The sequence below is a fragment of the Peromyscus leucopus genome, chromosome 1 (assembly GCF_004664715.2).
Source record: "Peromyscus leucopus breed LL Stock chromosome 1, UCI_PerLeu_2.1, whole genome shotgun sequence".
In the NCBI taxonomy this organism is placed as follows: domain Eukaryota; kingdom Metazoa; phylum Chordata; class Mammalia; order Rodentia; family Cricetidae; genus Peromyscus; species Peromyscus leucopus.
In genome coordinates, this window is record NC_051063.1 from 118110794 (window position 1) to 118135395 (window position 24602).

The following is a 24602-nucleotide window of genomic DNA, read 5'->3' on the forward strand; positions in this document are numbered from 1 at the left end:
TTTAGACCAGTTGTCTGTGATTTTACTCCTGGTTTCATGGCTATCTAGCCTCAGGTCCTTGACTATCCATTCAGTGATGAGTGTGAGTTCCATAGCAAAAAGTGGATCTTGGTCAAACCAAACATTGGTTTGCTATTTCCAAAATTCCCTGCCATCATTGCTCTAGCATATTTTGCAGGCAGGGCACAATGTATATCAAAGGACTCTTTATTGTAGGAGTGAATGGGTCTCTGACACTTATGCCTGCTTTGGGGATTTTTCCCTCATGTTAGGTTGCCTTGTCAAACTTCAATGCAATAATTTTTCTTTACCTTATTATTTTTTTTTTACATTTGGCTCTTAGCTCTTATAAGCCTTTTTTTTTTCTGATGAGAGATATAAGGGGAATGGTTCTGGAAGGAAGCATAGGTGGGGAGAAACCAGGAGAAATAGAGAGAGGGGAAATTATGACCAGTATACTTTGGATGAAAACATATCTATATTAAAAAAAAGAGAAAGAATAACCAGAAAAAAACTAGTAAAAGTTTATACATCATAATGTAACGTTCTACATAATCCCATAAAAATGCCATAAGTTATGGAATACAGCTTCTATTTTCTCATCATTTATGAAATTCATTTGTAATTATTGTGGATAGTAGGACAAGTTGAATCTTCCTTAATACTCAAGTTGTTATGGTAAAAGGATTTTTGAAATCTAAGAGAATGTTTAGGCTAGAGAAACAATGTGTGTATGTGTGTTTGTATGTAACTGTACATGTGTATGTAAATATGTGTTCATATGCATGGGTATATATGGTATGTGAAGGGAATGATAGTACAGGAAAGAGGAAAATGAAAAAATTTTCCATTCTTAACATTATGTTTTTAGTGAAATAGAATAATACATTGCCCCTCCCTTTCCTTTGTCCAGTCACTGTCACTCTTCTTGAGATCTAAATTTCCACTTAAGAGACTTTTATTTTTTTTAATTTTTGTTACATATCGATGTATGGATGTCATGTAAACACAAAATACTTGGTCTAAAAATGAATTAATTAATTTTATGTAAATTCTTCTTTATTACATATCTAATTAAATTGAATCATCATTTAAATATATGTTTATATACTCTCCACTGTAATGATTTAGTATGGAACACAACTTTACTATATAAGTTATACTGAAAAAGCTATATTAGTTGTTAATATATAAAATTCAGAGTAATGCATAGCTATTATTCAACTTAAGAACAAGCACAGCTATAAAGATGGAAAACAGCTTTATAGATATTGTAATGTCAGTTCACAGTGTTTAGTCCATGAGAACTGGGGTCTGGGCCAAATTTTAAAACTCTAATTTATAGTATATTTTCTGTTTTTACTCATGAGAGAAAATAAATACTTTGACCTAAAATTTGAGAATAAAAATGTCAGGGTAGTCTTGTTGGAAAGTATGTTCTAATGATAAAGCACATCTAATGAGTATTTTCAATTTTAAAATGCACATTTCCAAACTTTTGAAAAGTATTTCTCTCAGGTCTTAACAAAATAATGAAGCACTTTGGAGCAAAGATGCAAAGAAGCAGCCCTGCACTGGAGGCCAAGATACAGAACACCTCCACTGCCACCATAGCCTTGCCCTTGGTGCTATGGTATACAGGGAGGAATGTAACCCAGACACTACAGAACACCAGCATACTGAATGTCAGGTACTTAGCTTCATTGAATGTGTCAGGCAGATTCCTAGCAAAGAAAGCTGTAGTGAAACTTCCAATGGCAATGGAGCCCAAGTATCCCAGAACACAATAGAAAGCAACAATTGACCCTTTGTTACAGACAATCAAAATTTGGTCTTTTTCAACACATATGTCAACATCAACAAATGGTGGGGAAGTTCCCAGCCAAATCCCATATAGAATCAGTTGAATCACAGTGCAGACTGGAATGATGAAGTTTGGTCCCCCTGACACCAGCAGCCACCTCATCCTTCTACTTGGAGTAGTAACCTTGAAGGCCAGTACTACTGTAATTGTCTTGGTCAAGACAGTAGAAGCAGCCACAGTGAACTGCAAATATGGTCTGCTGCATGAAGCATGTGGCCATATTGGGTTGGCCAATGAAGAACAAGGAGCAGAGTAAGCAAAAAATGAGGGAGATAAGTAGAACATAACTCAGAGCTCTGTTGTTGGCCTTGACTGTAGGAGTGTCCTTGTGCTTCAAAAAGACACCCAATACAAAAGCTGTAAGAATTGAAAAACACAGAGCCAAGCAGGCTAGAGACATTCCCAAGAGGTCTTCATAACCCAGGAATGCCACCACTTTTTTGAGACAGTAATTTCCTTCAGGGTTGGCATAGTGATCATCATGGCACTTCACACACTGATCCATGTCTGGTAAAAGAATAAATATATGATCAGGTTTAATATTTCTTAGAATTTTACAGGATATATTACATTAACACATTAAAAAATTCTCCTTAAATTAGCCCAATTTTTTGAGGTAGACAGAAAGTTAACTTTTTTATTTAAGAATTAATAGCAATAACAAAATCTAATTTTTAAAGCACAATTTTGAAAATCTGTTGTTTACATTTATCATTTACAGTCAAGACATTATACTTGTTTGCCAGAATTAATAACATGTAACAGAATATGTTTACACAATAAAACACCTTATTGAGTACAATATAGAAACACATATTTATTCTTAACTATTCAGTAATTATAAAGTATAAAACCAAGTTCTTCCAAAGATTTTTTTGTCTGTCTATCACCTGCAAGGCAAGTACTATATATCAATGTCCTTTCGTGACTGCTTGTGTACTGAAACAAAAACAATCCCATCTATTGCTTAAAAGACTGCATGAAAAAATGTCAGGAAATGGAGATTCATCAACCTTTTATCACCTAAAGTCTCTACATGTTAAGGGCATCACATTTATTATTAGGTTTCTTATGTATTTTGACAATAAACAGAATCTACCAGTTTACTAATTTCTGTATGTTTGGATCATAATTGAAAAATATTTATTGAGAAAATAACATGAAAGATATACTTTCCATATTTTTAAATTAAACAAATTTATTCCTTTATTTTACTTCCAGACCACAGTTTCCTTTCCCTTCTCTATTCTCATTTCTTTCCCACAGCTCTCTTCTACACCCCCAATCTATGTCTCCTCAGTTTCTCTTCAGAAAGGGGCATCCCTTCCATGGGTACTAAGCAAACCTCACATATCAAGATGAGATAGGACTAGGCTCTGCCCCTAAGGGCATAGATAAGGCACACAATAAAGGATAGAAGGAAGAGCTAGCTCTCTTCCATCCATATCATGTAATTTATAACATCATATTTTTCAACTGTATTCAATTGAATGGATCAACACAGCAAACTTGAAAGTAATAATATTAATCTAAATATGAGTCATTCCATTTATGACTGTAAATCCTTAACAATTACTTTTCTTCTCTCATATTTTAATATGTGATATGATACAAACAATTGAACAGAAACATTCACATTTTGTTTTTCTAATGATTTTATAATTATTATTTGCTATTAAAATTTTATTTTATTATTTTAAAATGCACATATGCTGTTAACAAATTTTAAAATACTTGTATTATTTTTATTTTCTTTAACCCCCAAGTTAATATATGTTAAACATAGCTTTCACCAACTTATTTTCTATTTAGTATTCCATGAAACTGTTTTTCTAATTATTCACTTGATCCTCAACAAAACAAGTTTAACAATTCAATAGAATTTTTTGAATGGAAACTCCACATGCATCTTCACATTAATGATGTCCAAATTATTTAGAACAGCTTATATTCTGGTCTTCAGATTAAGTAAAGCAGCAATTTTATTTTTTTAAGTTTGTGTTATGACTCTCAAAGCAATTAATTCAGTTTTTCAGTTACCTGCTGTATGGTACCTATTACATCACTATCAAATGTTCCCTGGGAACCTTGTCACTAACAACATATCCCCACCTGTTTAGTCAGAAAAGTCTACATGCATACCTGTTTTCAATATTAAATTATTAAAATAAATATTTCATTTTAGAATTCTATATGCTGCCTAAAAAGTCATCTGTGGACTAGACTACACATGAAAATACAACCAACCAATTGACAACATGATCTACCATAGGACACATGAGAAAATGCATGCCTCGTATTCAGGAAGCATCATCCATGATCATCTACAAGCTATCACAAATCTCATAGATGCCATGTAAATAAGAATGTACAGCTCCCATGTCTTAGGAAAGAAGAAAAATTTAGATATATAATGAAGGACTGAATTCCAGGTAAGATAGAAATGCTACAGTGATATTTAGTACTATAAATCAGTTTCCAAATGAAACTACTACGTGAACAGGAGCTGGAGTAATGATTCAAAAATGTGTCTCAGGACAGGGGTTGTGATGCTTCAGAGGTATAATTGGTGCACTTTGATTGCATGATGAAATTTATCTTTTCAATTCCTAGAAGCTGTCATTGAGATGACAGAAATTAACTAATCTAATGAATCTGTTGGTATGTTGTATATTTACCTGACATATTGGAAATTTCATTTTCTGGGCAAGGGGTACAATCAAAACAGCACACAGCCTTTCCCTGCTGAGGGGATTTTCTGAATCCTGGACTGCAAGGCACACTGCATATTGAGGATGGAATCTGAGAAAATTAACAAACGGAATATAACAAAAAAGTCTGATCTACTTGGTAATAGTGATCGAAATTTTGAACATGGTACTATTGACAAATATCCTTTCACAAATATGCAAATAAATAAAAAAGGTAACATTTATTTCAGATTGTGGTTACATATTGTAGATGTAATATGATATATACATACATATATATACATATACATATGTATACACACACACACACACGTGTGCGCACACGCGTGCGTGCGTGTGTGTGTGTGTGTGTGTGTGTGTGTGTGTGTGTGTTTTGAGACAGGGTTTCTCTGTATAGCTTTGCTCCCCTCCTGGAACTCACTATCGAACTCACAGAGATCTACATGCCTCTGTCTCCTAGGTTCTGGGATTAATGGCATGCTCCACCACTGCCTGGCTTGTGTGTTTATATTTAATCAATATTTATCTATCTATCATATAAATAGATACATAGACATCTAAATATGTAGCTATGATGTTGGAAGACATTTATGGCTGGTAATTGTCAAAGTCTCCCAATTGCCTGGCAGCTTATCTCAATAGTGCCATATCATGGGGCTCCCTTCTTCCAGTAGAATTTCCTGCCCCTACCTGCCCTTATTTTGGGAATGTACTTGAGCCTGTAGGAATGAAAAGCTGTCTCTAAACCAGATGCTTGTCTCTAAAGTAGTTTCTGAGTCATCTTTGGCTTGAATTTTGGCATAGATTCCTTCTAGAAGTTTTGTGCTAGGAGTTTTGTTATAGGACCCTACTTCCACATACTAAGACTTGTGATCACAATGTAGCAATTAATACAAATTTTTGTTTGTCCCCAGACTCCCCAATCTTATGTATTCCCCATAATCTAAAATAAAGTTGAGCTGATTCATCAAAGTGTGTCTCCTGAAGAGCTGTCTCTGTTCATAGTCAGGGGCCATGTGCAAGTTCTGTCAGAGCTATTGACTTTGCCTTCTCAACCTTGTGGCCAACAAGCCAAGAGGAAAAGCAGACACTTCACAAATTATGAATATTCATACTACTGAAATAAAATGTGTCCTGAAAGAAAAATCTAGAAATGGGAGAAATAAGTCAATCACTATATTTGAAAATACTCTGTATCAGGAGAGTGCTGAAGGCTACCTTGAGATTTTGGTTATTTACATTGCTCATAGAGTTGTACAAGTAAGTCCAACAAACCTGATTAAAATCTATGTTCCACTTTATCATCTCTTCAGACATATACAATTGTTGTCCATGTAGCAAATGTTTGGAAAACTTTCCTATTTTCACCTTAAGTCCAAGATTAGGCAAAAACTCAATGCTGTAGTGAATGTCATGTTCCAAATCTTGGTTTACTTTCTGATTCATATTCACTTGGTCTCCACCAGGGTTTATAAATTGCATGTTCTTCAGGAAATGGACCATCTAAAACATTTATTATTTTAGTTTCAAGTATGCCTCACATTAGAAGAAATAATTAAAAGTGTAGATTGCCACTAATTTTCATTAATCTGTCTAGAAAGGTGTCTTAATACCAAATACCCATATAATAGATGGAAAAATCCACATAGGGATAACAACAACATTATGATTTAAAAATACCATTTCTCACTGATGTTATTTAACACTAGCCCATCTGAATGATATTTATGGGGAGTAGAGAGATATTACCCACATTATTTCTTCTAAATGTTACATGATAATTAACTTAGGAATTGAGGTTTTATTTTGTTAAAATATATAGAAGAATTACTTCCTGTTATTTAGGATCTGTACACTTAATTGCTCACCAACTTTTTGATCACTTAAAAGGACTTTCAGCTTCTTGTTGGCTTTCAAGTTTTCATGAGAAATAAATACATATTTATTTCAAACATCAAAAACATGCATATCTGAAAAAAGTATTATGGGAAACATTCTTGACATAGATCATTAATAACTGTCTGAGTGTCAGTCTTGGCTGGATTAAGGCCAATAAACAATTAGTTTCCCATGATATTCTGTCTAAGGATACACAAATTTTTGTGGATGATAGAAATGATCCTGAAGTTCTTAGATAGAACCTACATCATCCATTATGAAATTATATTTATGACATTACATTACATTCATTGGAATACATATTACCTGCCAAGAGTCAAATTCCTGTTTTTCCACAGAATACTTTGGCATTGTATCTACTTCTTGTAGCAGCATCTCATGGAGTGCATGGGCCACAGCATGCACAGTATTGTACAGGACGTAACCATTGCCACTCACAGACACTTCAAAATGGTGCTGGAATAGCCAGTGATGTCGTTTTTCTAATGAACAATTCTTAAGATTCATGGAATTAAATGTATTCAGAGAACAATTAAAATAAACCCACCACAATTTGGCAGAGGAAATTGGATTGGTATAGGTGGAATCATGTGCTGTCTCAATAAATTTTTTAAAACCAGATAATTCAGAAAAGTGAGGTAAAAATATAAAGGTCCCATAGAAGGAATCAAGAAGAAGTCTGTCATTATGTGTGATCATATCCCACTGTGAAGTAGTGACCCAGATCCTCTGAAGGTATGCTAGTCTGTAGAATCTAAGGTTAAGTTGCAGATGAGAGTCTTTGTCTCCATAAATGATAACAACTTTGGCTGATGATGTTGTGATCTCATTATAATAAATATTTACATTTTTCTGGAATAATATTTTATCTTCCATAATAATATGCACAAAGGCTAAGCACACACTGTTTCTTTGCATCTCTCTTCTCAATTCTGAGAGAAATTCAAGTCCTAGATCATCATCTGAAATGATTGCTCCAACCCAGTTCCATCTGAGATATACCATCAAAGACACCATGGACAAAGCCAGAGATGTGTCCTTAGGAGCCATCTGGTAGAGATGTGGAAACTGTTCATGTTGCTCAGGAGAGGATGAAATGGTCCATAGTAAAGCTGAATGTCATACAACAGACAATGATTTGAGGAATATGTAATACATAATGATCAGTCTAAAACTAATGTGTTCATCCTAAGCTGGAAATATTAGGGCATGTGGATTTTCATCTCATTATTAAATCATATGTAATTTCTTGTGAATATCTAAAAAAGTACAGTTGACCTAAGTCTGCTACTGAAATACTTCAAATTTCTCCTTGTCCTTGGGTCAATTTATGCTAAAGTACTGGTATGTATCAATCCTTTCTGAGTATATATGCTTGGAATTCTATGCATCAAAATACACATATACATATTTTTTTTTTCTTTAATCAGCCTTAGTATGTGAAAACCAGGATGAATGGAGCCAATGATTCATTATAACTAACTCACCCATGCTTACCTCTGGTCTATTGGTGATGTACAAGAGTGGTCCAAGCATAGCAGCTGATAACCATATTGGACCTGTAAGTACAATTAAATATCTTCTCTGATTTACACAGTAGTAGTTAGCAAGAAATTCACCTATTTTTTTGGATAAACTATTCATTCTCCAATCATCCAGGAGGTTACATTCAACTTTAACCAGCAGAGAAATATTGGGTAGAATATGAGGGTCTTTGTTGATATTTTCAAGAGCAAAATAAAGAGACAAAATCAAGTGGATATTTTTATATGTCAACCTGAAAAGAGAGCAAATAAATCATTAGAGATGGGTTCCAAAAATAATATTATATTAAACTAATTGTTTTTATGAATTTTATGCTTGTTTTTCTCCCATTGTTATGATGACACAAGTCCTGTTACTGTGGTGTATGAGAATATGAGATTTCTGGAATTATGGAAGGATTCTTCAATGTTTATTTAGTATATGTATATTACTCATATGGTATGCTTTGATTTTGAACTTTCTTACAGTTTTATTCCTTTGTGTGTGAGCACAGTGAAACGAAGGTGCCAGAAGACATTTCATCTGCTCAATTCCTTTATTTTAGAATTATAGTAAATAATATAAATGGAGACTAGGTGGATATTAACTTACACAGATTGTGATAGATTTTTACAAAGAAGCAACCATTGACAATGCTCTGAATAAGTTTTGATTATAAGGAATGCACAATAAAATATATCCATCTGTATCACAATGTCTGAGAATCTTAAATTTTATAAGAAATATAAATAACATAATTATTTTTACTTGTTCTCTTTATTTTGTGCACCTTAGTCCTTTTCATTCCATTTGATATTCTATAATCTTCAGTGATATGTTATTGTTTATAACAATGACCATTTACTATGAAGAATAAGCCCTCTTCACATGGGCCCTTGCTTTCAAATGTCTTTCTGGATGCTGTGAATATGTATTGCTCTGACTGGTTGATAAATGAAGCTGTTTGGCCTATGGCAAGTCATGTGATAGCTAGCCTTGGTGCAGGAGAAGTGGTTTGGACCTGCCTCAACTGAATGTACTCGGCTCTGTTGACTCTACAAGGGAGGCCTTGCCTTGGAGGAGGTGGGAATGGGGGATGGGTTAAGGGAGAAGGCTGAGGGGCAGGAGGAGGTAGGGGAGGGGGATCTGTGGTTGGTATGCAAAATAAATAGTGACCAGGTTGAACTCAATCCCCAGGGGAGTCTTTGCCCTGGGGGGTGGTGTGGGAGGGGGGAGGACAAGGGAATCCATAAAATTAAATTAAATTATAAAATAAAAATAAAACAGAAAAAAGAATTTTTCACTAAGAAAAACCAAAGAAAATCATATATAACAATTAGTTAATAATTTGTCTCATTTTTTGTTTTCCTTGGATTGTTCCAGCCATTGTTTCCTCTCATGTGTATTCTCTTTCTTTAAGACAATGTTCCATATCTGAGTGCACTAGCCTATTCTGTTGCTCTACAGCTAGTGTTCAACTGAATGAACAGTATATTTGCCCTAGAATTTGTGGTTCTAATTCTTGAATAATTTTACTCTAAAGTTTTCTATTCTTTTCTTTCTTTCTTTTTTTTTTTTTTTTTTTGGTTTTTTTTCGAGACAGGGTTTCTCTGTGTAGCTTTGCGCCTCTCCTGGAACTCACTTGGTAGCCCAGGCTGGCCTCGAACTCACAGAGATCCACCTGGCTCTGCCTCCCAAGTGCTGGAATTAAAGGCGTGCGCCACCACCGCCCGGCTATTCTTTTATTTCTTAAACTTTTCTGTTCAACAAAAATATAACCAAGCCTGAAATGTTTTTAGTACTCTGCCATTTGGGATGGATTTTATTGATGTATGGTATTTCCAGATTTAAATTCAGAATCTCTAGTTCAAACAATGAAGTTACTATTGTATGATATTAATATCTAAAATTGCTAAAATCCATTTTTCCAAATAAAGTTTCAGAATTTATAATTGTTCTTCTTATGGATTCAAGTCATCAATTTCCATGAACTCTTCATTCACTTTTGATTTAAAAGTTTCTATATCACACCTATGGCAAATTAGTAATTTACATACTTTATTATTATTATTATTATTATTATTATTATTATTATTATTTTGTTTATTTTGAGACAGGGTTTCTCTGTGTAGTTTTGTGCCTTTCCTGGAACTCACTTGATAGCCCAGGCTGGGTCTGCATCCTGAGTGCTGGGATTAAAGGCATGGGCCACCACCACCTGGTAAACACTTTTTAAAAAATCATTTTTCCAAGTAACATCATCAGTATTTCCACATTTCCTAACATGATTGATCACCAGTGCTGGATTTTCATTTTAATCTATGGACAATCTGAAGTATAACTGAATATTATTTCCCCTTCATTCACTACATTGACTTCTGCTCCAAAGCATGAACATGATAAGGTATTGTCAAACTTGAACAATGATGTTTTTCAAGACCAAAATTTTGTTGCTGCTATTTGTTGATAAGCTAAAGAAATTCCTTTAATGTCAGGATTTGTATTGGTTATTCCTACAGGGGTAATCCTCACTTCTTATTTTTTTCCATTCCTCTGTATTTTTGTAGGTATCTCTTGCTTTATTTGAAGTCATGAACTTGCTGATTTATGTAATCCCTTTATGCATGTATAACAGAAATAATCTAGACATAAATCTAATTCACTACAGAAAAATATCCAAGTATAGATAAATATAGGCCATTAATATATTCTTGAAAAGTATGACTCAGTTTTCTTTAAGAGTATGATCCATAGTGCATTCATTGCCCAGCAGAAGGACTCATGTTCAAAATTAATCATAAGCACAAAATATACTTGATGGGTTAATAAAAAAGGGTAGTGAAGGAGAGGAACAAATGGCATCACAATGCATTATACCAAACTCTTAACCAACTAATAAAAATTGTACCTATTGCAATTAGCTTCAAATCATGACAGTTTTATATGAGTTCACAATTTTGGAGATTTAACTTAATGTGAATGCAGTTCAATTGATATTCCTATACATCTAGGTTGGAAAGAGTGAAAGGCAAATCATTACACCATTTTTGAGTAAACAAGAGAAAATAGTAGAAAATATATTAGGATTCCACAATTCCAATAGAATATCTTTTCCCCATATCAAGTGTGTCACATATAAACGGTGTTCAAGAATTTTAGCAACCCTCAAATCCAATCTATAATAATTCTTAATATATAAAGAGATAAAATACAGTCTCCCAGCCCTAATTGCATCAAGAGAGCCTTCATCCAGTAATAGATGGAAGCAGATGCAGAGATCCACAACCATGCACCAGGCTGAGCTCTAGGAGTGTATTCGAACAGAGGGAAGAGGAATTATATGAACAAGGAGGGTCAAGATCATAACTGGGAAATCTACAGAGACAACTGAACCAAGCTCAAAGGAGCTCACAAATTTTGGACAGCTATGGAACCCGAATGGAACCAGACTGGACCATCTGCATACGAGAGACAGTTATGTAGCTGGGTTTGTTTGAAGGGCCCCTGATATTTTGATCAGGAATTCTCCCTGGTGAATGACATAAGTTTCTGGATCCTATTATCTATGGACAGACATCTTGTTCTCCCTTGATATAGCAGGGAGAGGTTTGGTTCTGCCTCAACTGAATATACTGGGCTTAGCTGTTTCCCCATGGGAGAACTTACCCTGTTGTAGGGAGGGATGAGAGATAGGGGAGGGAAGGCTGGGGTAAGGCGGAGAGAATTGGAGGAGGATTGAGAGAGGGATCTGTGGTTGTATATTAAATGAATAAAAAATAAGAAAAAAAGAAATAAAATACATACAATATACTACCCTTTCTGTCATCAATCAATCCAATCACAAGTTCTAATGAATAACTGAAGCCACACTGAACAAAGCCTCTGATTAGTCACAGAAATTCTGATTATGTGTGTCATCAAAGGAGTTATAATATGTGAAATCTGATTTATTATATTATACACAAAAATGGTGATTCAACTCTGAAATACCCTAGGCAGACTCGTCAACCAATATTCATTTTTAGTGATTGCATTTTGAAAACTGTGGATGCCAAATATTAGTCGGGTATCATGAAGCAACTCTTCATTTCAAGTTTAAAATAAACTCTTTGCAAACATTTCATTTTAACACTGTAATTTGTCAAAATATCAATTACTAATGTTCTACAAGGCCCATGGAAAGAAGCAATGACTAGGGTTATCACATATTGACATATGCCACAGTCAAACATGTTTGCTACAAACAATAATCACATGAACATTTCTTCTTGGATCCAATACAAATCAAACTCAATGACATTTACCTAATTTGTAAGCTGTCTTTGAAATAAAAGATGTAAAGTAAAACAGAGAGAATGTTAGACAGTGTTTCATGCAATATTAGATTATACAATTTAGGGATAAATACACTGATTTCAAAGATGATTTAGCAAATTATAAAAATTAAAAGTTTGAAGTTGCTTATAAACCACAAAGTATGAAAATGTTTTAAATTATGTGTTTAAGATATAGGGTTCTTTGACAACAATATAAAATATCATAAAATATTATTAATAAGTATTTAGGTAGAATGCCTATTCATAACAAAAAATTTAAATAAGATAAACATTTGAAATATATATGAATATATACTGATTGTGTATGTGTGTATATATGCATGTATTTATACATATATGTAGAAAATCATAGATATGATCAGTACCATTTAGCAATTTTTGTATCTCTGTTGTTTTTATGCCTACATAATACTTTTCTTGTCTTAACAAACATTCCAGTAATCTTGCATAGAAAGATCACATCACTGAGGTGTGTTTAGCCATAAGCTGATAAAATTTAAGAACCAATAAAAGGGAATTACAAGTCCTCTCATCTCCTACTTCTACAAAGACAGTTTTTCTCCAACTTCAAGAACTCTAGTGACTGGTAGAGATATAAGAAAACTGTGCCTAACTTGAGTGAAGATTTTTTTCATTCAAGCTCTAATGAATATCCTCTAAGATATTTTTTAAAATTTGTTTGGTATTTTGGAATCCTGAGTCATCACTCTCTTGCTCCCTTTCACTGTGAAAATTGCTTTGTCGTTGTAAAATTTATGTGATGTCACTTAATGTCATTCCTCATTGTCCTTCATTGCTATGACTATGTTTTACACCGAGACTAGTTTTATTGCTGTTTTTTATTATTTTTTAATCTTCTTAAAAACTTCTCTCATCTACACTATGATCCCAAACATCATTCTCTGCTATGAATTTCATTCTTCCATATGTTATTAATAAATGAATACAAATTTTGTCTCAAATGATAAAATTTAACTGTGGTATGCCTCACAGAGAGTACAATGCCCATCTTGTACATGTTTGTTACCAGATATTTAGAATGTTACTTGTGACAATTTGCTCAGCATGCTATATGAGTCATTGCTACAATTATCCAAACTAAATGTAGAATCCAGTACACACCACTAATGCAGTTAAATTATGATCAAATATATTAATCTATAGTGTGCTGTACATATCCCCACACATATGAACACACTCTTTATAATTGAGAGGAAGAAAGAGAGAAACAAATGTGGAATAAGTGCCAGAAATCCAAGCTATGGAGTAGAGAATCAAGACATGAGAATATAAAATCAATAGTAAGAAAAGTGACCAAATTTGTGAGTTTAATAGATTTCTTTTCTTTCAAATTGTGGCATGTGCTACAGACAACAACTTTCATTCATTCTGTCACTTGACAAAGGAAATACAAAGTCAATATTTAAAGTAACATACTGTAGTTGAGTTTTCCTTTGGGCTACCATTTCAAAAAAATGACACAGAGACATATTAATTAGGAAAGTTCAGTCTTAACTTAGATTTTTTTCTAACTAGCTCTTATAACATAAATTAACCCATTTCTGTTAATTTAATTTCTGCCTTGTGGCTTAATAACCATATCTCTGTACTGCCTGTCTTGCTTGCTCTGCATGTCCTGACATCTCTGCCTTCTCCTTTCCAGCATCCTATCCACCCCCAAAATCCTGCCTAGACATAATGGACATTATGTTTTTTATTAAACCAGAGTGACACATCCTCACAATATACTCTTTCTAACAAGTACATAAACTCTCCAAAAATTGTACAGATGGCCTTTATACATGAACAACATAGAACTTAAAAGAAAAAAAAAAAACACTACTGACATTGCGATTAAAAGAAATCTGGCTGTATATGTTCTCAACTGAAACAAAATTTAATGCAAAGAATAAAATTACTACAATGAATGATTTTTATGTTTTTAATGCTTGATTTCAGCCTCAAGAGTCATACAGCACAGAGGTTTTGAAATGATGACACAAACAACATTGAAATAAAATCAGTATTCTTTTAAGAAATGTACTCATGAAGCATTTAAGAAATACCAAAGACCTCTTGTCACGGGAGCATTGTGACATTCCATTTACTTGGGTATTCCATCATGATGGAAAAACCACTAGCATAACATCTATAGAAAAATTTACTCAGCCTCAAAGAAATGGACTCCTGTCATTGTCTTGGATTCGGTTTCTTGGAAACATCACTTGGTAATATACAGTGGGAATTGCCAATATAAAGGAAATCTCTCTAGAAGAAATATAGACAGGTTATATCAATCCCCTTTCACCCTAAAAAAATATGACTCTAAAAAGATGAATCAGAGAACAATTCAATCACCTGAAATACGGTAATAATCAGCATAAAAAGTAAATTTTGGTCATGTCCTGGATAGGAAGGTAGGAAAAAACAGACAGAAAACATGAATAATGACATTTTGCCATACTTGGGCCCTCTATGTATTTACAATGATGATCAATCAAAAACAAGTAAATGAAATGCACTTACTTCTTATCTAGATTCCTGGTTAAATAATCATTCTTGATATGACCATGCTTTGTGTAAATAGAAAAAAAACAATCAGTGTCTTTATCTTCACCCCAGGTACTTAGATCTTTAAGTCTCAGAAAGCACCTGGGACCTATCAAATTGCAGAAAAGAAAGGAAAGCCTCAGGACCAAGAAGAAAAACCTCAAATAGAACATCCTTATAATGTCACCAAGTCTGGAACCAAGGCAAAGTATAATAAACAGAGTTTTACAGAAAACCACGTTTCAGATGTGCCTGTACACACATATGTGTCTCCTTTTCTGCTCTAGTAGTTAGAAGTGTGTTTTTGTTTCATAATATAAATCTTCTCAGCTTATTATTCTCTGGAGAACTCTTAAAGTTTCTCACTTCAGGGTCTGCATCTGAGTTATTAAGCTCAGGTGCAAGAAATTTTCAGTAATTTTATTTAAGTAATTATTGTCATTTGAACATTCCTGTGATTCCATCCATATTAGCAGACATGAAGGCCCCATGCTAGATTCCTTCTGAGATATGTATGTAACCACCCTAATCTATGTGATCTCTTTTCTTATAAACATGTGAAATAATTGCAGCACATTGCATTGGAAATTCCAAATGAAGTTTGATATGCAACCTCTTCTAGTCAGAGTTTACTATAGAAAAACAAGTATTATATCTATGCATGTTTATGATATGGCATGCTTTATCACCTATTTGGTTTCCTGACATCCATAGAGCATGCAATTAACACACACACACACACACACACACACACACACACACACACACACACACTGAGTGACCACAGCCAACATAAAATCTCCCACAGTTGCAGAGATTAGAGAACCAATAATAATCCTGAAATCATAAATTTCAATTAGTATCTCAATACCAATGCAGAAAGTAAACAGCTTTGTATAGTTCTATTCATGGTCTGAGCCTCATATCCAACTGATTGATATCTCATGATCATACATTTCTATATCTACATATTTGTTATTCACATTAATTATTCTTTGAATAATCTACTACCCGTAATTTACTCCATATGTTTGAATGACATCTATGTGAAAAAAATAGTACAAAGCTGGGTTTCATTTCTTTTCCTTATTTGTTTGGTTAGTTGGTATTTTTCTTTTTATTGAAAATAATCCCTTTTCTCACAAAATATATCTTGATATGTTTCCCCACCATCTCCTCCTCCAATTTCCTTCTTGCAACTCTCATCACCAGATCTTTCCTGTTTTTGTTTCTTACCAGAAACAAACACAGTCTTTAAGGGATTATAATATAAGAAAATGTAACTTAATAAAATTTTAAAAGACCAAGCAAGAAATTTAACAAAATGTAGAAAAGGAAGAAAAATAGCTCAATGGAAGGGACATGATTCAGGAGTTCTGTTGTAACACATAGAATCTTATAAATACAAATCTTATATGTACAAAGGAAATGTAGCATAAATATATGGAAAACAAATAAATAATAAATAAAGACAAAAAGAAAATGACAAACTTTCAAGAATTGTAAAGTCCTGATATGACATTGTGAGACATGGAACTTCCAAGGATGACATGGAGTATGGTTTCTACTGGCCATCTATGCCTGTGCATGCAGACAAACCTTAAAATAGTAAGTTTGCCCAGTGATATTCACTTGGAGATGGTTAATCAATTAGAGATTGCTTTTGGCTTAGGAATGGGGGCATGTGTCTATAACTTCTTTCAGCTCTAGGTCCCCATTTGGTGGAGACTCATGAAAAACCCATGCATGCTGTGACAGTGAGTGTATGTTCTTTAATCAAGTTAAAATATAGGTTCTTGATTTCTTAGTGTCCTTCATCCTCTCTATGTTTTATACTTTCTGAGAGGAGGCATTTCATAGAATCAATACATTTAGGACCAAGTGTTCCAATGTTTCTCACTCTCTGCTAATGTCATGCTTTGGAAGTCTGTATGAGTTACAATCTGCTGCAGGAGAAATTTTCTCTGATGAGTGCTGAGAAAGGCATTGGACTCCAAGTATTGCAGAAAATATCATTCAGAAACTTTTTTATTATTATAGATTTTGGAACAGTTGTATTTGGCTCTACCCTAGATCCATGGGCTATGTAGGTTCAGGTTCTTGCTCATGCAAGTAATGTTGAGTATGATTTCCATCTAGTGGAGTTTGCCTCAGTCAAATTGGGCATTGGGTTACTACCACAACATGTGTTCTATTATTAAACTAGCATGCAGAATAGGCAGGATAACAGTGTAGATTAAAGAGTGTGAGACTGTGTTGTTGTTTATGTTTCCCCTTTGATGGTGTGTAGAATACTTTCCTGTATTGAAGATTCTAGGATATCAAAGTGAATGTTCCTTGTAGACACTAGCTTCACATCTCCATTTTTCTGCAAGTTGTATAGGTGCTGTCTTCAGCAATGAGACTTTGCTATCAGTGTGTGAAGAACAACACTTGATGACAGACTGGGTTGTTTTGGGTTTGCTATGGTACCTCATTGTTTAATGTAACCTAACCCTGAGATTGGAAGCTTCATTATGGAATCAATTATGCCCATTTGGGGCTCTTTCTCCCTTATTATTGACGATTTCATTTAGATCAACTTCAAGGATGTATCTATTTTAGGAAGCTCCTATTCCCATACTCTGCCCACCCTTGCCATTTTCTATTCCCATTCCAGCCCCTTCCCCCATTCATCTATACCTATCTTTTATCTATCCATTTATTAGGAAAATATATCTGGCCTTTCTAGTCCCTTATTTTGGACTTGGCCTCTCTATGTCTGTGGATTCTAGCTTGCTTGTCATTGACTCAAATCTAATATCTACATATAAGCCAATACATACTATATTTATCTATTATATCTAGGCTACCTACTGAAATGCTATACCGATGAATTTTTATAATGTTTTTATTTAAATGGCTGAGTTATAGTACATTGTATAAATGTATAACATTTTATTTATTCAAGTATTTGTTGAGAGCCATCTAGGTTATTTCCAATTTTGCTTATTATGAATAGAGCAACAATGAGATTGGGTGAGCCAGTGTCACTGTGGTAGGATGAAGCACACTTTGGACATAATCTCAAAAGTGTTATAGCTGGATCTTTAGATAGACCAATTCCCAACTTCCTAAGGAACTACTAAAGTGATTTCTCTAGTGTCTGTACAAGCTTGCAATCCAACCTACAATGGATTTTTTTTTCTTTAGAGCAATTCTAACTGGTGTGGGTGGTCACTTGTTTTGTTGATCCTACATATTTTGACTGAACACATAGAATGTTGAACAAATCTTTAAGCGTTTGTCTGCTATTTGAGTTTCCTCTTTTGATAATTCTCTGGATTTGTACTTCTTTATTTCTTATGTTTATTTTTTCTTGATATTTATTTTTATAATATATATATATATATATATATACATAAATACATATGTGTATATTTATATACCAAGTTGGGGCTCTGTCCCTCCCATTATTAGGTTACCTTTATGCATATATACATATACATATATATATATGAAGTACTTATTTTAGTAGATATCTATATATCATTCAAATAACTTCACTTTAGTTGTCTGAGTACTCCCTTTCCAATCCCACACTCTGCTCCCTACTGCCATTGGTCTTCCCATTTCTGGCCACCTCCATTCATCCATATCTCTCTATTCTATTTCCATTTACTAAGAAAGTGTTTCTGGTTTTCCTAATCCTTTATTCTATACATAGCCTTCCTACATTCATGGATTCTACATTGATTATCTTTGACTCAAATGCCCAAAAAAGTGATAAACTGTGATCTATTTGGATTCTTCTACATATAGCCATTCAGTTGGACTGCCAGCATTTATTGAAGATGCTGTCTATTTTCCAACATGTATTTTTCTGGCATCTTTATAAAAAAATCAGGTGTCTGTAATTGTGTGTATTTATGTCTGGATATTCATTTATTTTCATTGATCAGTTATCTACAAATATCAGCATGCTTTAATTTCTATAGTTTTTGTAGTCCATTTTGAGATTAAGGCATGGTGATAATTCCAGCAGTTCCTTTATTATTCATATTTTATCTATTCAGAGTTTTTGTGATTCCATATGATGCTAAGAATTGTTCTTTCAAGATGAGTGAATATTGTGATGGAATTTTGATGAGGATTATAATCAATCTATATAACTATTTCGGTAAGATGGCCATTTAAACTATATTAATCCTATCATACCACAAGCATATGAGAATTTTCCACATTCTGATACCTTTTTTCATGTTTCCTTCTTTATATACTTAAAGTTTTTACCATACAAATATTTTACTTTATTTGTTTGTTTCATATATATATATATATATATATATATATATATATATATCAGAACATTTGTTGTTTTTATATAGGAGAGCTGTTGATTCTTTTGTGTTAATTTTAATCCAGTTATTCTGCTGAAAGCATTTATCAATTGTAGGGGTTTCCACTTGGTACATTTTAGATCATAACTGTATTCTACCTTACCATCTTCAAAAAAATGATACCTTGACTTCCTCTTTTTCAGTATTTATTCCTTTGATTTTCTTCAGATGTCTCAGTGTTCTTGCTAAGATTTTAAGTACTATAGTGAACTGGACAATCCTGTCTTGTTCCTTATTTTCATGGGATTATTTTTGTTTTTCAATTTAAGTTAAGGTTGACTACAGTCTTACTATAAACTGCCTTAGTTATTTTGAGATATGTACCCCCAATATCTCTAGATTTGTATCATGAAGGAGTCTTGGATTTTTGTCAAAGTACTACATTTAATATGATTATCATGTATTTTTCTTTCATTATGTTTTTATGGTGGATTACATTTATCTTTTTATTTATGTTGAGCCACCTGTGCAACTCTGGGGTAAAACTAAATTGCTCATGGTGGATGATCTTTTTGATGTGTGCTAGAATTCAATTAACAAGTGTTTTGAATCTATTGACATCTATATTCATGAGGAAAATTTGTCTCTACTTCTCAATCTCTATTGCATCTTTATGTAGTATTGGTATCAAGATAAATATGATTGTGGTGATATTTTGTTGTTATTCTAAGAAATAAAATTTGCCTGAAGATCAGAGGACAGAGGCAGCCAGTAGATTAAACAGAAGCCAGGCAGTGAAGGCACACACCTTTAATCTTAGCACTCAGGAGGCAGAGATTCATCTGGATCTCTCTGAATTCAAGACCACCCTAAACTACACAAGATTAATACAGTCTAAAAGAGAAAGGGAGCCAGGCAGTGATGGCTCACACCTTTAATCCCAGTACTTGGAAGTCACCTGCCTTTAATTCCTGCAGTAGGAAGGTTGAGACAGAAAGTTATATTGCTGGACAGAAAATGATATATAAGGTGGGAGGAGACAGGAACTCAGTCCTTTTGACTGAAGACACAGTGGCATTCAGTCTGAGGATTCCTGGAGACAGGATCTTTCCCTTTGGCTGAGGAGTTGGTGAGGTTTGAATTGGCTGTGGCTTGTTTTAGCATTTACCCTGATATCTAGCTCTGGGTTTTTATTGTAAGACAAATTTGTATTTATGCTACATGTTGCCTCTTAAAATGAATAGGACAAACAAAATGTGAAAATTTTGAATTATTTGAATAGTATTGGTATTAGCTCTACTTTGAAAGTCTGGTAGAATGCTGTGCAAAAACCATCCTGCACTGGGCTTTCTATGCTTAGGAGTCTTTTAATTATTGCCTCTTTATTACTAGGGATTATAGGCCTGTTTCAATTTGCTTATCTTATCTTGATATAACTTTTAGTAAGTGGTACATTTCTTTTAGATTTTTCAAAATTGGAAGATGACAGCTTTTTAATGTATGTCATTATGATTTCCCTGGATTTTCTTGGGTGTCTTTTGTTATGTCTCTCACTTCATTTCCAATTATAAAAATTTTGATGTTCTGTCTCCGTCTTTTTTTAACTTGGATAAAGTTTTGTCAGTCTTAATGGTTTTCTCACTGAACCAGCATTTCATTTCCCATGGATTCTTTGTTCTCTGTTTTTATTTTAATGATTGCAGCTGTGAGTTTAATTCCTTCTTACCATTTCATTATTTTAGGTGTGATTCCCTCTTTTTAGTCTAGAGCTTTCACATGTAATGTTCAGTGACTAGTTCAATATCTCACAAAAATATTTTTTTTTTTACATTCTGGCCACAGTTTTCCCTTCCTCCTCTCCTCAAAGTCCTTGTACCCCAAACCTCTGTTCTCACCCCTCCTTTACTCCTCTTTCCTTTCAGTTAAGGAAAGGGCAGATTTCCCTTGAATATCAACAAAACATGGCATAGAAACATGTAGAAAGACTAAGCACCTCCCTCTGTGTTAAGTCTGGGCAAGGTGACACAGTATGAGGAGTAGGGTCCCAAAAGAATCAAAGGTAACCCCTGATCAAACTGTTAGGAGTCCCACAAGAACACTGAGCTACACAACTATAACATAAGGAGAGTGCCTAGGTCAGTTCTATGCTGGTTTATTTGTTATCAGTTCAAGCTCTTTGACCCACACTACCATAAGGAAATCATGTCTAATACTGGAAGCCAAGCCAATTACCTAAGGCAAATGAAGCTGCAGATCATGGGGAAGAATGTAAAGTCATTACTTTTCAAAACCTGCATAATCCAAAATTATTTTCTCAACATGGTTTCTGAATACTTACAGCTATGTGGAGCCCTCATTCAAGGAAACTTCTCTTTGAAATATATGGAGACTGTTTAAAAAGACTACTACTAATCAAAATGAGAGTTCTGGATCACAATCACAAAGGATATATTTGCAAAAAACAAAAACAAAAACAAAAAAAAAAACCAAAACCTCTTACACCTAATTAAGGAGTTTGCTGTGAGAATGTGTCTCTTAATAATGTCAGAAGCTATGCTCACAAAGTATCACACATGGTTGAGTGAATATGAGCTGAAGAAGGAAAACACTAATGGACATGAAAAATTGTATGAGAAAAAACATCCATGAGACTTAAACCATACACACAAAAAAAATAAAGGCAACTAAGAAAGTTAGGAGCAGAAGAGTTTGTAATCAGCCAGCAAGAGCACAGCTGGTTGTCCAGCATCAAAGTATCAACCCTGAGTACATACATGTAATTAACATATATGGATGGAGAAGCTTATACTTAAGAATATATATGAATGTACAGAAATATGTATACAATAAAAATATACCTGAATTTGATTGAGAGTGGGGAGGGGAATAAGGAAAAATTTGAAGGGAGGAATTAGAAAAATGAAAAATAAAGAAATGATAATGATTAGGGGAATAATAAAATAATGAAATAGCTATTAAAAACAATCACAGGCTGGCTATGGTTGAGCACACTTTTAATACCAGCACTCAGGAGGGAGAGGCAGGCAGATTCTGTGAGTTTGAGGCCTGTCTGGTTTACAAAGAGAGTTCTAGGAAAGCCAGGGCTATTACACACAGAAACCATCTCTCAAAAAACAAACAAGCTTTCTTTTTTCCATTGTACAGTTTTGGCTTCTTTGTCAAAAATTGGGTGTTCATAAGAATAGCTGTGGAGCCCCCATGTTACTGGACTAGGCCCTCTGGATAGGCAAGACAGTCATTTAGTTTGAACTGTCTGTGGGACCCCCAGGCAGTGGGATCAGGATCCATCCCTGATGCATAAGCTGGCTCTTTGGAGCCTAGTGCCTATGGTGGGACACCTTTTGAAGCCTTGGTGCAAGGAGGAGGGGCTTAGACCTGGCTCAACTGAATGTACCAGGCTTTGCTGACTCCCCATGGGAGATCTTGCCTTGGAGGAGGTGGGAAGTGGAGGTGTCTTGGCAGGGAAGGCTGGGTGGTGGGAGGAAAGAGAAGATGGGGAACTATGGTTGGTATGTAAAATGAATAGAAAATTAAAAAAAAACAAGCAAGCAAACAAACAGGAAAATGGTAGAATATACATTTTAGTTTTATGTATTTAGCTTAACTTTGGAAATCCAAAATTCAGAAAAGTTGTTTAAATTGTTCCCTTTAATTTAGGTTAGACTTAAAAAGTCTGAGTACAGAGTAGGAAAGTAGGTTAAGTACATTTTTTTAAATGACCTAAATGCATATTATTAAGATTTTTGCAATATTTTGTCAAACTTCAGTCACTGAAGGGAAGATTATATCAGAAAATGTAAAGTTAGCATGCTTATTCTGATTGTAACATAAGTCTATATTAGGATTTAATACTCATAGATTGTTAACTACCCCAGTTGTTATCAGAGAGCCTTTATCCAGTAAATGATGGAAACAGTTGCAGAGAGTCACAGCCACACATTAGGCTGAGCTAGGGGACTCCTGCTGAAGAGAGGGAGTGAGGATTGCCAGAGAGGTCAAGAGCATCATAAGAAAACGTACAGAAGCAACTAACCTATGCTCATAGGAGCTCAGAGTCTGAACTGACAACCAGGAAGATTACATGGGACCAACTGAGGGCCTCTACCTACATGTGACAGTTGTGTAGCTTGGTCTACTATTGGGATTCCTAACAATGGGACCAGGGGCTATCCCTAACACATGGGAATTTTGAGTTGGGAAAATTTTAATTATTGCCTCTAAACCACTGGATATTGTAGGTCTATTTATTTTTTTTCTTTTTCTTTTCTTTATTTTTTTCTCCCTTAGATTTTATTTTATTTTTTTATTTTATTTTATAATACTATTCAATTCTACATAACAGCCACAGATTCCCTTGTTCTCTCCCTTCCTGCCCCCCTCCGCTTCCCCCAAGCACACCCCCAATTCCCACCAACTCCAAATCAAGGTCTCCCCCAGGACTGGGATTGACGTGATAGACTCAGTCCAAGCAGGTCCAGTCCCCTCCTCCCAGACTGAGTGAAGCGTCCCTGCATAAGTCCCAGGTTTCAAACAGCTAACTCGTGCAACGAGCCCAGGACCTGGTACCACTGCCTAGATGCCTCCCAAACAGATCAAGCCAATCAACTGTCTCACCTATTCAGGGGCCCCTCAGCCTTTGGTTAATAGTTCATGTGTTTGCATTCGTTTGGTTATTTGTCGCTGTGCTTTATCCAACCTTGGTTTCAACAATTCTTGCTCATATAAACCCTCCTCTTTCTCACTAATTAGACTCCCAGTGTTCCACCAGAGGCCTAGCCGTGGATGTCTGCATCCAGATTCCTCAGTCCTTGGCTGGAGTTTCTGGCACAACTGTTAGGGTGTTTGGCCATCCCATCACCAGAGTAGGCCAGTCCTGACTGTCTCTCGACCATTGCCAGCAGTCTTTTGTGGGGGTATTTTTGTGGATTTCTGTGGGCCTCTTTAGCTCTTTGTTTCTTCCTTTTCTCATGTGGTCTTCGTTTACCATGGTCTCTTATTCCTTGTTCTCCCTCTCTCTACTTGATCCAGCTAGGATCTCCTGCTCTCTTCCCTCGACCCTTGCCCTGCATTGCTCCCACTCATGCCCAGGCTGTTCATGTAGATCTCATCCATTTCTCCATGTCTTTCTTGGGGTCCTGTTTTCCAGGTAGCCTCACTGGTGATGTGAGTAGCAGTCCAGTCATCCTTGTTCCACATCTAGTATCCTCCTATGAGTGAGTACATACCATATTTGTGTTTCTGAGACTGAGTTACCACACTCAGGATGATTTTTTCTAGATCCATCCATTTGCCTGCAAACCTCATGATGTCATTGTTTTTCTCTGCTGAGTAGTATTCCATTGTGTATATGTGCCACAATTTATTTATCCATTCTTCA

General features: G+C 34.7%; 1 pseudogene; it reads right to left on the bottom strand.

Annotated features, from left to right (window-relative positions):
• Positions 1-1456: 1456 nt before the first annotated feature.
• Positions 1457-15058, bottom strand: LOC114687731 (annotated as a pseudogene).
• Between the last annotated feature and the right edge of the window lie 9544 nt (positions 15059-24602).